Genomic DNA, 16,607 nt, shown 5'->3' with positions numbered 1-16,607 from the left:
TATATCTTCAAACGCATTTAGGAAGTGACGTAAAGGTCACAATGTTTAGAAACTGTCTTCACTGAAAATGATGCTTGAACGGGTAATATATTTATATGAGACTTCAGAGATTGTTTCTGTTTTATTATGCAAACGTTCCGCATTAAGGGAGATGATAATAAAAAATATTCATCGAATAAAGTTTTAAAATCTAGTTGTGTATAGTTACTACCAGAAAACCTTATTTGAATCCATGTATAAATAATTATGTCTACCTACTCAACGAGGTACTTCATGTGACTAATACATAGGCCCGTCATGGACAGGTGGGTTAAGGTGTTCGACTCGTAATCTGAGGGTCGCAGCTTCGAATCCCCGTTGCACCAAACATACTCGCCCTTTCAGCCGTGAGAGCGTTATAATGTGACGGTCAATTCCATTATTCGTTGGTAAAAGAGTAGCCCAAGAGTTGGCGGTGGGTGGTGATGACTAGCTGCCTTCCTTCTAGTCTTACACTGCTAAATTAGGGACGGCTAGCACAGATAGCCCTCGTTAGTCACGGTCAATCCCACTATTCGTTGGTAAAAGAGTAGCCCAAGAGTTGGCGGTATGACTAGCTGCCTTCCCTCTAGTGTGCGAAATTCAAAAAACAAACAAACAATACGGTTCTAATTATTTTGATAAATTGATTCAGATACAGATATGCACAAAACGTGAAGCTGAAAAAAAAATCTTACAGTTCGATCGTGGAAGATTGTACGTTAAGACGGTGTGAATGTTTCATTTCTTAAGCTGAGAAATGGCGAATATATACAATGAATTACGTTTGTCATAAGACTACCATATTAGGTTTATTGTAGTTTTAAAACAGTATCCTTCACTTCTTCTCTTATGGAAGAAAAAAGTGTAATGTTTAATATCGCTTTAACCAAACAATATCCGCCATATCCGTTGACATTCCGCATTTTATTCAGCATTTTGTTATTTCAAGTCAAGCAAACTGTGAAATGAATTGAGTTCGGTGTAACAGGAAAGCGTTTATGAAGAACGTTTGAAGAAGCGACGTTCGATTTCTTCTGTATATTGTTAGTTTCTTCTATATGTTGTGAATTCAAATAATAAAAACAGCTATAAAGAGTACAAATTCATATAAAATTGAACAACTAACGCCATTTTTATCATTTTAAATACACATATATAGTTAATAGCAATATTAATTTATAGTATGTATTACATGAAAGCTCAATATTTTAATATTAAATGAAAGGCATTCTGGGTTGTAACTTGGGGAAGACAAACGAAACATTCGAATTACTGTTTTTTATTCAGTCTGATTTAAAATCCAAAATGGACAAATGAAGAGAAATACCTTGAAATCATAATGTAATGGTGGTTACTATCTGCCTTCCCTCTAGTCTTACACTGCTAAATTAGGGATGACTAGCGCGGATAGCCCTCTTGTAGCTTTGCTCGAAATTCAAAAACAAACAAAACAAATCCTGATAAGAAAATTGCAATTAATTCAGATAAAGTCTCTAAAGTATATAATTTATAGCATGCCAAAGTATGTATAGAACTGTAAAATTGCTTCAAAATTTGAAACAGAAGAACTAAAAGCACAATGGACATGTTGCGTCACTCAACCTTTTCACCCTTTTCTTTGTTTCTATAAATTTTTAAGAAAATGTGCATTTCGTAAGTATCATTGCAATGCAAGGATTACGGAAACGTGTGGTTTAAGCTGACTAATATTTCGTCTTTATTAACAAACCAACTGTGACAAACTTACAGCAGATGATCAACAAATACGTAGTAAGTACGAAGATGCTCTCTGACTAATAAAACCTACGTTTAAAGATAGCACCACTAACGGTAGTGACAAAAGTGATAACAAAGTTTGTTTCTTGTTTTAATATTATTTAGTTGTGTCCCGTTACTTTGTTAACTGCTTGACGTCACCGTGTAACAGAATGCACAATATATTGAACGTAAGCAGGGGTAATTTCATGATGCCACAAGCATATAAGGGCTTCTTGCAGTTACAAGATACTTACTGGTTTGTTCTGTTGCACTTTGTTATCGCCCTGACATAGCCAGGTAGTTAGAGCGCTAAATTCGCAATGTGAGGGTTGCAAATTCGATTCCAGTACCACCAAACAAGCTTGTCTTTTTAACCATGAGAGCCTTATAATGTGATGGTCAATCCCACTATTCCAAGTGTTGGTAGTGGATGGTGATGACTAGCTGTCTTCCCTCTAGTATTTCACTGCTAAATTAAAGATGGCTGGCGCATATATCCTATATATAACAAACAAAAAAATAAACCACTTTGTTACCCATGACCTTAATAAAGTTAATACCTGCGCAGCTATTTAGCCAGTCCAGTATCTTCATCTTCCCTCTTCAAAAATACTGCTTCACTTAAAGCAATGAAATGAAACCTAAGATGCCTTTCCAATACATCTAGAGTGAAATTTCCTCTTTATTTCACACCTATTGACAAAAAGAATCTTATAGTTTGGTTATGATCTAAGTAGTTCCAATGATTAAATTATTATGCATTTAAATCACTCATTGATGTGAAGAAAATTTTAAACTTGCTGAGAATGAAAATCTTTAAGCTCTTTTCCATGAATTTCGTAGTGGCTTTGTGTCGATTTAAAAATTCTTGAGCTACAAATCCTCGGGTTTATTGTTTAGTGAATACTATTGCATTATTTTATAATAATTAAAAAATGCCAAAAGTTTTTTGATGCTACAAATGAGGCAGCACATGTCTCAGGCTGGAAAACTTTACAAAAAGAAGACTTACTCCAGTTAAAAACAATGGATGATTCGGTGTAGCTATAAATACACTTATTTGTTAGTTATCACCATTAGATTCTATCAAGGAACATAGGGCCGCAATCGCTTGCGGATTCTTCAACAGGTATTTAAGTGAGTAGGTTGTTAGCCCACTGCACCGAGCCGTCTCTAATTTAGTAGTGTAAGACTAGAGGGAAAGCAGCTAGTCATCACCACCCACCGCCAACTCTTGGGCTACTCTTTTACCAACGAATAGTGGGATTGACCGTCACATTATAACGCCCCCACGGCTGGGAGGGTGAGCATGTTTGGCGGGCGCGAACCCGCGACCCTCGGATTACGAGTCGCACGCCTTACGCGCTTGGCCATGCCAGGCCGTTTTTATATTTATTGAATAATTATTTTTCATGTAATTTATCTATTAACATATGGATTACTTCTGACCTGATTTGGCCTTTCAGTAAGTGGATCTTGAATCCAGCGCTGTTGAATACTGGTCCTCGTGACCGTAAGTTATAATCATGACTTATTATAGTTGGTGTTAGCTGTGTTATATCTGCACTTCTGTCTGTCATTACGGATGGACTTAGCACGACGTGTTTTTTTCTTGGACCAGCTGTACTACCGTGTGATACATCTTTATTTCTGCTTTTATTCTGTTAACTAGGTAATCCCGCATCTAATGTTATGACTGCAGAGTCAATTATCTCATTTCTGTCACCAAGTAAAAGATCTACAGTGTCAAACTCTGCATAGTTATCTCGTAACTGTATATCATCACTGATCTTAACTGCTGGGTTTGCTTGTCTAACTGACACTGCTTCTTCAGACATACATTATTAGTCATACAGCTCATTTTATTTTACCTTATTTAACCTATTAACAGGTACCAATGTGCAACTTTATCATATATTTATTTTCTCGAGAATTTCACTAAATTAATTTTGTTAGATCATTCTCAAGGAGTTTTTCATACCTTTGCTAGTTTCTTAGTGTTTCCCTTTTTAATAATAGGGTTATATAAAAATGCATTCTGTCCAAGATTAATGTTACCAATTTGTCCTTCTTGATCTGTCTACTTTTCCCTATTTGTGGACACTCTAGGGAAATATCCACTTTCTGTTTTAGTGCTATTTACATTCTCTGCTAAATTTCTTATTTATATTCCTCATTTACCGCGTAATTAACTTTTCTCAGAACTAACTTCTCCTGTACTGCAACAATTCATCTATTTCATGTAACAGACAAGAAACGACTTTTATGTAGATCCGTTCAACATGTTTTTGTAAGACAATAATGCCAATGGAACCTGTTTATATCATGTTTCCTGATCTGATTTTCGATATTATGATAACATGTCTAGCAAAGTTCTATTTACTATTTCTATTAGCCAATTAGCAGCTGGACGTTATACAGTTGTCTATTTTTTCTATTAATTAATAATTCACGTGTTTCTTTCAATAAAACAAGATTTGAACCTCTTTATGTCCCTAAAGGTTACGGTGTTTCACGTGGAGGTACAATTTTTGGTTTTGCTATAATTTCTGTTTTCTCTTTTGGTAAAAAAAACACCCAAAAACATATTGGAAACATCTAATATATTTTTATTTCCTGAATATAATGCTGGTAAGGAACCTAAAATATCTCTGACTATCATCTGAAATGACATATTTAAACTGTATTATTTGGAAAAAAATTATTTCTTAAATGTGGACCAGTGTTATCTCTTGTGTTATCTCTTAGACACTTTTTGTCAAAAGAATCCATTATTTACCATGCTGTTTGTTTTTCAAGTGTTAAATGTATCATAAACTGAGTGTTATAATAGGTGCCCATAACTTTGTTTCTGAAACTACTGACCATGTATGTGATTCTGTGGTAAATTTACTATTATTTCATCTATTTTTTTTTTTTTTTTTACATAAAACACCTGCATCCAAATTCACCAAAGGAACAAATGACCTTGACAGCTCTCGTTATAACTGGACAAAACGTAAGTATAGTCCCAGTAGAAACAGAGAAGATACAGTAATTATCAAAGAAAGAAATTTAACTGTATTGGGCAATAAATGTATACTCGGACCGACATGGCCAAGCGTGTTAAGGCGTTCGACTCGTAATCCGAGGGTCGCTGGTTCGAATCCCGGTCGCACCAAACATGCTTGCTCTTTCAGCCGTGGGTGCGTTATAATGTGACGGTCAATCCCATTAATCGTTGGTAAAAAAGTAGCCCAAGAGTTGGCGGTGGGTGGTGATGACTAGCTACCTTCCCTCTGGTCTTACAATGCTAAATTAGGGACGGCTAGCGCAGATAGCCCTCGAGTAGCTTTGCGCGAAATTCAAAAAACAAAATGTATGTTTATTGAAAATATACAATTTCTTCACTGTTACATTGACTAAGAGTAGAGCTTCTTATTTGATAAATTCCTCACCAAGAAACAAGTGTACGTTTCAAAGATGTAGGAAAACCCGAGTTGTTTTTCACTTGTCTAGTCATATAACGTAAGTATTTGTTTTTTGTCCACTTTGGACATGATAGAACAAAATAAGCGGCCTATAAAACGAATATTTGTTGAACAATTTTCGTGAACGCTGTAAGTCATAGTCCCAATATGACTGCCAATTTTAATTACATTTCTTTAAATCACACGCTCAATCCCTTCTTGGCCTCACCTTCATTCACACTAAAGGTGATTTTGATTAGATAATATATAATGAAAATGTTTCAGTCTAGGTTTTTTGAAATGTTCTTGTTATAAACATGTTAAGTCAGGAAATAGTAGCTGTCAGATCAGTTAAGCCACCATATGGGATTAACACATTCTAACACATAACTAAGCAAGATGTTTATCTCAAGGTATGATTTCCTTTGGAGAGAACCCAGAAAACTAGTGTTTGGGAAGGATCACCACTATGCACCAGCCTGTAAAGAGAATAAATGACAGACCATTAATTTGTGGTTATTAACGAGTCTGATAATGAGATAAAAGTGGATTTAAGAGACAAGTTGTGGCATGAGGCAGTTGTAACGACATCGCTGAGTACGTGGCAAGTGAACACTTGCACTCAAAGTTTACCTGCGAATTGCAGATGTCAGTAAACTCAAGCTGTTGGATTCACTAGAGGAAGACTTCTTGTGAAGAACTGTTGACATATATTTTTCTTGCTTGGTTTCGGCCACATAACATCTATAAGTTCCGGGTCTTTTTAGCAATATCCAGTCTGCATCATACAGTCTCTACCAGCTGTCAACCTGAACCAGAAAATGAATCATCAGCCAACCGGTTACACACTTTGTTCTAACTACGCAAGTTTTAGCTTCGAGTGAGTATAGTCTTTTACATGCAACTAAGATCTTATGTGTTTATTAAGTATCAACTCTGAAGTTGTTGTTTTTTTAAACTAGACTTATATTCCAGTAACATAAACTTGAAATACTTTATTTAATGGTAATAATAAATGTTATGTCCAATTAATGTACTGGATGCAAACAATTACGCAAACGGACTTGGCAGGGGTTTAGTTTATGGAGAGAGAAGTTTCAACAATTCCCCTACTGCGGTGATCAGGAACGTCGTGGTTCCTCTCACGTGAGATCTTATTTAACTGTACTTGAAACTTTGTATGTATTTAATTTTTACTTGTTTGAGGTATGAAGTGCGATGGGACATTAAAAAATTGTCGGGTCAGGAAGAGCTAAACAAAGGCGACACTGAAGAAGTGAGCCAGACAAGCAGATGTCAAGGTAAATATCAACACAAAACGACCCGATTCAGGGCTGGACGATAGTCTTGTCTGGGATCTAAAGATCCAATGTCTGATATTTGGATGTGGGGGGAAACAGGAGTGTCCCGAGAAAACCCACTTTCATAGGACAGGCGCCGAAAGTTTTACCTGTCCTGTGCCCGAACCTAAAAAAAGAAATAAATATAAACATGAATTTACCTTATCTGTGATTATCTTTCTTGTTGAGTGATTTATTATTGTTGAAACATGTTATATGGTGAAATATATTTTGTAGGTGCACTGGCTAATTTACATAATGACGCAGTTAGTTGATTTCTGTGTTCTGCTTTTAAATAATATTTGTATCATATTTCTGTCAGTCTGTTTCTAATAGTTGGTAAGTTACTGATTTGGTGTACATAGTTTACTGGTGTGTATGATGGTAGTCTGTTTGCTGCTCTTAATATTTTATTTTGTTGTACTTGGATTTTCTGTAGTGTGTGTACTGGATGAATAATATGTTTTCATTATAAATAAATCATCTGATTCATTTCTTAGTTTTACATGAATTTTCTCAAGTTGGTGATCTCTACGCAAATAACTCTGACTGATTGGTGTTTTTAAGTAATATTGAGAATATGCATCTAGCTTTCTGTAGTTTTATGTAACATGCACGAGTAGCTGATCCTATTTTACTGACTGTTAGTTTCAGTATTTTTCATTTTTTATTGTCATAGTTAATATATAGTACATGTAACAGCTTATTTTGATTGTAAAATATATTTTGTAATGATTGTTTGTTTTGGAATTTCGCACAAAGCTACTCGAGGGCTATCTGTGCTAGCCGTCCCTAATTTAGCAGTGTAAGACTAGAGGGAAGGCAGCTAGTCATCACCACCCACCGCCAACTCTTGGGTTACTCTTTTACCAACGCATAGTGGGATTGACCGTCACATTATAACGCCCCCACGGCTGGGAGGGCGAGCATGTTTGGCGCGACTTGGGCGCGAACCCGCGACCCTCAGATTACGAAGCGCACGCCTTAACGCGCTAGGCCATGCCAGGCCCATTTGTAATGATAAAAAGGAAACATGTCAAATTTATAAAATGTGAAACAAAAGATATGTAAGAAACAACATGTCGAAATATTTTGTAAATACCTTTTTATTGTTATCACAGTCGTGATACAGATTTCCTTCGTTCTTAAAATCTATAAGCACAGGACACATGCGCATTAGATTCGACAAATCTTGGATAAAGTCGTCCTTCTCTGTAGTACCACAGAAAGTTCTATTAATAGACCTAATAAATGTAATTGTTGCTCCTTAATTAAACATACATTGAACAATAAATTTAGCCAGTCTTATCAATGCAAATCTCAAATACACGTTCATCATGATTTCGCATGTTACAAGAATGATGAGATCATCAGTTTAACATGCTTCATACTGATTCTTCCTCATACTTGTAAAACATGTCATTCTCGTTCGCCCCCTACTGGCTCAGCGGTATGTCTGCGGACTTACAACGCTACAAACCGGGTTTCGATGCTCGTGGTGGGCAGAGCACAGATAGCCCATTGTGTAGCTTTGTGCTTAATTCAAAACAATAACACTCTCGTTCAACACATATTGTTCACTTATTTTCATTGTGAACTATACTGTTCAAGTAGGTACCAAGATGAGAAATCTGTGGACATCAATCCTGCCATTCTAAACTTGATAAAACAAAGAGGACCTCATCAGATGTCGTATCAATACCATGATAATTAAATCAGAATGTAAACATAATAGAATGGATGTTGTTATGTGGATTACACGATTCTGTCTTTGTAGAAGAAAATCTTGTTCAGCTTTGCTCTTTACAATAATGTTTCAGATTCACTGTTCGAATTCCTCCCAATCCAATAAAGAGAAAAATTCACTTTCCTTGATTGGATATAGTTTTCCTTTCCCGGAGTCCTAGAACTGTCGAATATGAACATTCAAATTATTCCTGTAATTTGACAGAGTAATGTAACAGTCGTTGCCAATAGAATACACATAATATGAATCAAGTGCTTCCTCGTGTTGTATAATAGTAGAGGACACTAACCGTCATTTTTTTATCTGTTTTATTAGTTCGTTTTCACTGCTGGCTTTGATCTTTTTCACCAGTTCATTAACTTCAGAAGTATTTATTTTATTTACAGTTGTCTAAAATTTATAAAACAGTGTATAATTAGTAAAACATAACAAAATTATTTTTTAATATTATGACATGATTGAAAACAAATTAAACATTACTGTGCCCAAAAAAAAAAAAACAATTTAGATTTATAACCAAAGAAATGTATGTAAAAATATACTTATATTTAAAGTCTGGTTTATCATGCTTTCCTCTATTCAGTAGAACTTCATCAATCTGATTATTAGTGACGAAAGTACTTATATTTGAAAGGTTACTCAGGTTTGACTCAACTTTAGACTGTTTATTAAAAATGTAAATGTCTCTTAAGTTTTAAACAAGCTTATCAACAGCAGACATAAACAGCTAACTGTATCACTATTCGAGTGCGTGGAAATATAATCTATTGTTTCATCTAATGAAATCGTAAATCTAGTACATTTCACATGTCGAGTATTTACTGACTTTTAATATAAGTGGCTTATAAAACTCTAGTTAAAATACAGTAAACATTGAAGTTATATAGAAAATATAGGATTATGGAGTTTGAATTATTCATTTTCAATATTAATATAATTTAAATATATAAATAGCAACTATGCATTGTAATTATATTGTTCAACTTTTGTTTTCATAAAACATTTCCGCCATGTTGATCACCCTCTTCGTTTAGTAAAAACATGAGTCACATGTAGTGTTCTACATTCAAACAAAAGTGTTATATGTTTTAACATGCACAAATGGTTAAAAAGAATTTCAAAACAAGAAGTACTTCGCTGTTTTTTTTATAAAACTAAAGTTTGTCAAGCTGGTCAATGGGATTGAACTCATGACTCATGTGAGGAACAGGCTATAAGAGACCAAGTAAACATATAGATTATAAGTAGTTAATAAGAAATAAACTCTACCAGACAAAGACTCAACAACAGTAAATATTATTTACATAGATCCTTTAAACTAAACTGACTTATAAACATGGACTCAACAACAGTAAATATTATTTACATAGATCCTTTAAACTAAACTGACTTATAAACATGGACTCAACAACCGTAAATATTATTTACATAGATTCTTTAAACTAAACTGACTTATAAACATGGAAATAGGCATCTATTTTCAGGACAAGTCATCTGATATATAGTAACACTGATTTTAGTTGTTACCATAATATTGTTTTATATCTATCAATTACATTTCTGAGTCTATGGAAAGCATAACGTGAGATAACGCAGGGCTGTGAATGTAAACTTCATAAAAAGTTGTTTTGATTTTAATACTTGATTTTCCATAATTTAGCCATGCATATTTTGAAAATAATATTCGTATTTTTATATCACATAAGAATTTGTTTACAAATTGAAAAGAGTAAATCTCCTACTCAGATCGTATTTACCACCAACACACACACATATAAACTGCTGGCCAAAATCTTAAGGACAATGAACATAAAGAAAAAATATGCATTTTGCGTTGTTAGACTCAACCACTTATTTGAGTAGAGCTTCGAAAGATAAAAATAAGAAAGGGAAAAAAAATTAGCATTTAATGGGGAAAATGTTAACACTATAAAATTAGCTTAAATACTAGCTGGTCAAATGTTTAAGACCATACTGAAACCAAGCGTTAATCGGTAAACACGTAACGAAATTTAGTCATTTGTGTTTAAGCATTAGCATTGTCAATATCTCTCATTGACATCTCCTGTGTTACATTGGGTAAAAACATGGCAAAAGCTAAAAAGTGAACAGAGTTTGAACGTGGCAGAATTGTCTAGCTGCAAAAGCAAGGTCTCTCTCAACGTGCCATCATTGGTGAGATTGGGTGTAGTAAAACTGCTGTTGCAAATTTCTTAAAAGATCCTGAGGGATACGGAACGAGAATTTCAAGTGGTCGGACCAAGAAAATACCCTCGCTTGTGTGGAAAAGACTGATTTTTTCAGCAGGACAACGCTGCAATCCACAATGCTCGCAGGACAAAGGACTTTTTCATGGCGAATAACGTGATTCTTTTGGACCATCCAGCGTGTTTGCCCGAACTGAACCCCATTGAAAATGTTTGGGGTGGATGGCAAGAGAAGTCTATAGAAATGGACATCAATTCCAAACAGTGCATGATCTTCGTGAAGCCATCTTTACCACTTGGAATAACATTCCAGCCAGCCTTCTGCAAACGCCTATATCTACCATGCCAAAGCGAATGTTTGAAGTTATTCGCAATGACGGCAGTGCAACTCACTACTGAGACCTCTTGTCGGGCATTTTCTACCATGTTTAGGACTTTTTTTGACATGGTCTTAAAATTTTGACCAGCTAGTATTTAGACTAATTTTATAATGTTCACATTTTCCCCATTAAATGCTAAAAATGTGTTTTTTTTTTTTTCCCTTTTCTTATTTTCATCGGCTCGGCATGGCCAAGCGTGTTAAGGCGTGCGACTCGTAATCTGAGGGTCGCAAGTTCGAATCCCCGTAACACCAAATATGCCGTTGAAATGAAAAAATAATGTCAAAATGCACACACAAACAAATAATATTCAGAAATATCACGACATTCGATCTGTTAACAGTTTATATACTAGTGGTTGTTGAGGTCTATGATGATCGGTATGGTTGTGTTTGGTCTACAGATATCTGTAGACAATGGTTTTTAACATCTTAAGCTTGACAAGAACTGATCCGAAAATGGATCAATAAAAATGGTTCACTTATGTAAAAGTGCATACAAAGTTTTATGAAACTTCCTTAGATGAAAAAAAAAATAGATATAGTTTTTGGATTCAGATTTCAGTCAACATTTCAAGATAATAAAACCTGTGTAGTTAAATTGAGCTCTACTTAGACTGATTATTATCTGTCATTTATAAGCTACATGAAATATTACATACGAAATTAGAATGAACATAATTAGTATGAAATATAATCCAATAAAATTATAAACTATGACGGTTATAGTACCTTAAGTTTTGATAGTACGTATGACAGAAAACTGGGCTACAATAAAATATAAATGCAAGGAAGGTATTCGTCTGTGCATGAACAATATTGTATATATTATGTTTATTATTATTGCAGAAATACAAGTAAGTGGAAAATAAGATGAGACATGTGGAAACATACATGATGTCTTGCAAAAGTGTAGAAACACCTTGTAAAACGTACACAACAAAATGTAAGTTGAAATCTGTGTGCAATCTTGTTAAACCTCAGCCGCCTTTGTAAAACTAAATATGCAACCCGAGCAACATGTTCTCTGATTCCACTTTGTAGAATTATGACGTCAACGTCTATTACATCATTATTGTCAATAAATGTGCAGCTCTCTAGTGGCTTGTCTGGCAAATGTCAGGATGACTACTAACACTGCAAACAGTAGTACCAGCAATATTGTCAGGCACGCGAGTTTGATGATGTACAACACTGCACAACAATTTTTTTGAAAAGTTTTGCTTCCTGAAACGTTTTTGCTGATTGTGACAGGTACCTGGTGGGTATGCACAAATATAGTTTTGGTTTTGCTTCATCACGTAGGAATTCTGAGAAATAGACATTTAGCTGTTTACTGGCAATAACGTATTTAATTGCGTTTATGTTTTTAATACGCTATTAAGTTCAACATAATTAAAGTTTATTTGCTCCTGATTTTCGTTTGTATTCAATGTCCGGTGCATCACGTTGCAGTGTCCAGCAGTGGTCAGCAAGCATTGACGGATTCCAGTTGCCCTGGCCCCCCCCAGTGGCACAGTTGTATGTCTGCGGACTTACACACTAAAAACCAGGTTTCGATACCCGTGGTGGGCAGAGCACAGATAGCCCATTGTGTAGCTTTGTGCTTAATTCTAAACAAACAAACAAATCCATTTGCCCTGATATTGTTTTTCCATTGTCCTGATGAAACGGTACGTGATGGGCAAACTTGGATGTGATTTTCGTGATCAGCAGCCAAACATCTATAAGGAACACCCAACAGTGTTCAAGAAGCAAAAATGTTGTTGTGCAGTGTTATTGGTAATTCTAAGAGCTTATGACGCTCAAATTTGGTGTTCAAACCCAGAGAGAGCACAGCACAAGTAATCCTTTGTGGAGTATTGTGTTTAACAGTATAACTAACAGTTTGGTTATCTTATAGCTTATTAACAGGCCCCTCACGATGTTGTGTGGGACATTTTTGTCGAAAAAACAAACACCTCCGGTTTTTCCTAATTTCAGCTGAAAATTTTTTGTAAATTTTTCTTGGCAAAAAAAAGATAGTATTTCCCATACTCTTTTGCGTTGGGGCTTTGAAAAGCGATCGGAAGAAATAAGGAAACCGAAATCTGTCAGCGCATCATCAACTTAACGGCCAACTACAAGAATCATAGAAGTCTTTAAATGACACGCTGATCCACCCTGGTAAATAATGTGTAACAAGCTGAGTACAATATTATATCTTTAGCTGTTTTTCAAAGTGTTCCTGTCTGCTCATCCCACTGCTGACTATAGTGATACTTCGATCTTCCTACCGAATCGCAGGTGAAATCGTTTGTATCTCAATTGAGAGCTAAACATAAAAAGTTGATAGCAAAATTACAAGAGGTTGGCAATTGTTTAATTAATGATCCTGATGATGTGGTATCTTTATTGATACATACTGAATTTATTCCAAGTAGTTAGACTTTAGTACTAGCTAATATAGAGACTCAACAATGTTGTATTTTACTTAAACATTTATCAGTTAATGAACGAAAACTTGTTTCAGATTATGTTTGTTTTGGAATTTCGCACAAAGCTACTCGAGGGCTATCTGTGCAAGCCGTTACTAATTTAGCAGTGTAAGACGAGAGGAAAGGCAGCTAGTCATCACCACCCACCGCCAACTCTTGGGCTACTCTTTTACCAACGAATAGTGGGATTGACCGTCACATTATAAAGCCCCCACGGCTGAAAGGGCGAGCATGTTTGGCGCGATGGGGATGCGAACCCGCGCCCCTCAGATTACGAGTCGCATGCCTTAACACGCTTGGCCATGCCGGGCCTATAACTTGTTCCAGAAAGATACGTCCAAACCCTCCCTCTTTTGAAATTTTCGGATTGAACTTTCTTATCAATATTGAACAACTTGTAATGTAAAGACATCCCTTGCCTTTTGAGGGACGCGATCAAAATAAGAAGTAACTAAAACATAATGTTTCAGATTTTTAAAACTACATATGAATTATCCAAACTATGGTACGTGTTTGACACATTTGAAAAATAAAACATAACTTCACTGAAGTTACACTAAATGGGTACAACAACAGGTTTTGAAACTTAATAGTGTGTTCGTTTATGTTTCGTTATGAGAATTTTTTTTTTACAAGTATTGTACTGAGACTTACTTTAAAACGTTCACAAACCTAGTCTTCGAGAAACTTAATATGAATCGAAAATTTATCACAAAAGTTACGAGGAACAATGTTTTTACATACGTTATATTTTATGTTTTATTTCTTTGTTGTGAAGCACAACAAAGGACTCTCTGTACTGTGGTTTAGTATTATAAGTGAACAGACTTATTAATGTATTTATATTTAATTCAGAGGTTATTAAATCAGAGCTGTGGAAAAGTGCCGAGAAAGGAGGGAGAAGACGTAGCTAATATCACAAAATAGACAGTACTGTTTGGCCTAGATGGTCAGATGATTAAGGCACTCGACTCAATCCGAAGGTTGCGGGTTCGAGTCCTCGTCACATCAAACATTCGTTGGTAAAAGAGTAGCCCAAGAGTTGGCGGTGGGTGGTGATGACTAGCTGCCTTCCCTCTAGTCTTACACTGCTAAATTAGGGACGGCTAGCACAGATAGCCCTCGAGTAGCTTTGTGCGAAATTCAAAACAAAACGAACAAAAAAGTCTTTGTTGTTGTTTTTTTACAAAACATCTTGCACGTGATAAGCACTCAGCTTTTCTCTAAAGTATGTTCATTGTTCCAAATGGTACTTTATTTATGATTTGGTCAAGATATAATAATTCGATATACAACAGTCGTAGGTTTAAGTAAGAATGAAAATCCAGGCGTTGTTATTTTAAATGTAACAATAAACAATGTTCTATTTTCACTCTGCGTAACAAGATGAAGCGATCATCGCATTTTAGAGTTACAAGACACTCCCGTAGTGTATCAGTGGTAAGTATGTAGGCTTATGACACCCATAGTGGGCACAGCACATATTGCCAATTGTGTAGCTTTGCTATTATTAGCAAAAAAACAAACAAAACTTCGTCCATATTTGCACACGGAGGAAGAAAATCAAACGTAACTCATAAACTTAGCAATAGATGACAGCACCATGCTGGTTAAAGCAGATGCTCTGTAACAACATCCAATGAATCGACATTAAAACACATATTCCAAAAAGGACTATTGTGGAAAAGATGTTGTTGTTGTTGTTGTTTTGGAATTTCGCACAAAGCTACTCGAGGACTATCTGTGCTAGCCGTCCCTAATTTAGCAGTGTAAGACTAGAGGGAAGGCAGCTAGTCATCACCACCCACCGCCAACTCTTGGGCTACTCTTTTACCAACGAATAGTGGGATTGACCGTCACATATTGTGGAAAAGAAATAAATTATATGAAAAATAAGAAGTACAGGAACAGTTCTGGGAGGTAAAGTATAGATTTATTAAGTTACCAATTAGATTTCAACCGTCACATTGAATTCCAATTTTGTTTTTAAAATAATTAAAACAATATTTGTTTATTTTTTAACTTCTCGCAAAGCTACACGAGAGCTATCTGCGCTAGTCATCCCTAATTTAGCAGTGTAAGACTAAAGAGAAGGCAACTAGTCATCACCACCTTTCGCCAACTCTTGGACTACTCTTTTACCAATGAATAATGGGATTAATCATCACTTTATGACGCCCTCACGGCTGAAAGGGCGAGCATGTTTGGTGTAACGGGAAACAAGGATGTTCTTGTAGTTTGCCACAAACGTCGGGGCCCAGCATAACCAGGTGGTTAAGGCGGTCGACTCGTAATTCGAGAGTAGCGGGTTCTAATCCCGTCACACCTAACATACTCGCCCTTTCAGCCGTGAGGGCGTTATAACGTGACGGTCAACCTATGACGGTGAATGAACAAGATATGGAGTTCCTGGTTGATACAGGAGCAGCCATAACACTGACAGATCTTGCAATATGTCAAACCCCACCACAACATATGGAGTTCCTGGTTGACACAGGAGCAGCCATAACACTGATAGATCTTGCAATATGTCAAACCCCACCACAAGATATGGAGTTCCTGGTTGACACAGGAGCAGCCATAACACTGATAGATCTTGCAATATGTCAAACCCCACCACTTCGGTATTTTGATACTGATTTCATGGTCATGAATGGCGCTAGATAGTCATGAATGCAGAAACAGGTCTTTGGTTGTTTATAGTAAATTCCACTCACGTAAAATAAGTAGTCACCTTTAATATTAACTCTAGCATTTGGATTTCTCTGGTTCAATACAATGCAGATATTATTGGTCAGTTCTGCCCCTGTGAAACTAGTGAATTCACTCTCTGTGAGAGAGCTCTTTAATTCCATCCACATTTAGCATACGAGTAGTGAGCCGAACTAAGTGTATGTAACAGATGAAATAATAATACCTCTGTAAATATAAGTAATCTTCCATGACTTCTTACGGATGAAGTCTCTTATGTTGGTACCATGTAATGTGTTTATAAAAGTTATGCATTAAATGTATTGTTTCATCTCCAGAAATAGGTTATTATTAGATCAGACAGTTTCCTGCCTAAAGAGTTGTGGTGCTGTTTTGTAAGTATAAGAGCTTAGTTAACCAGACACACAAGAGAGTGAACACATATCGAGTGTAGACACCAGTAATAATGAAATATAGGCAAGTGTTCTATGACAAGATATAACTATAATTTATAACAACTATTATTATATAATTAATA

This window comes from Tachypleus tridentatus, chromosome 6 (genome assembly GCF_004210375.1).
Source record: "Tachypleus tridentatus isolate NWPU-2018 chromosome 6, ASM421037v1, whole genome shotgun sequence".
NCBI classification, from domain to species: domain Eukaryota; kingdom Metazoa; phylum Arthropoda; class Merostomata; order Xiphosura; family Limulidae; genus Tachypleus; species Tachypleus tridentatus.
This window is presented reverse-complemented; position numbering follows the sequence as displayed.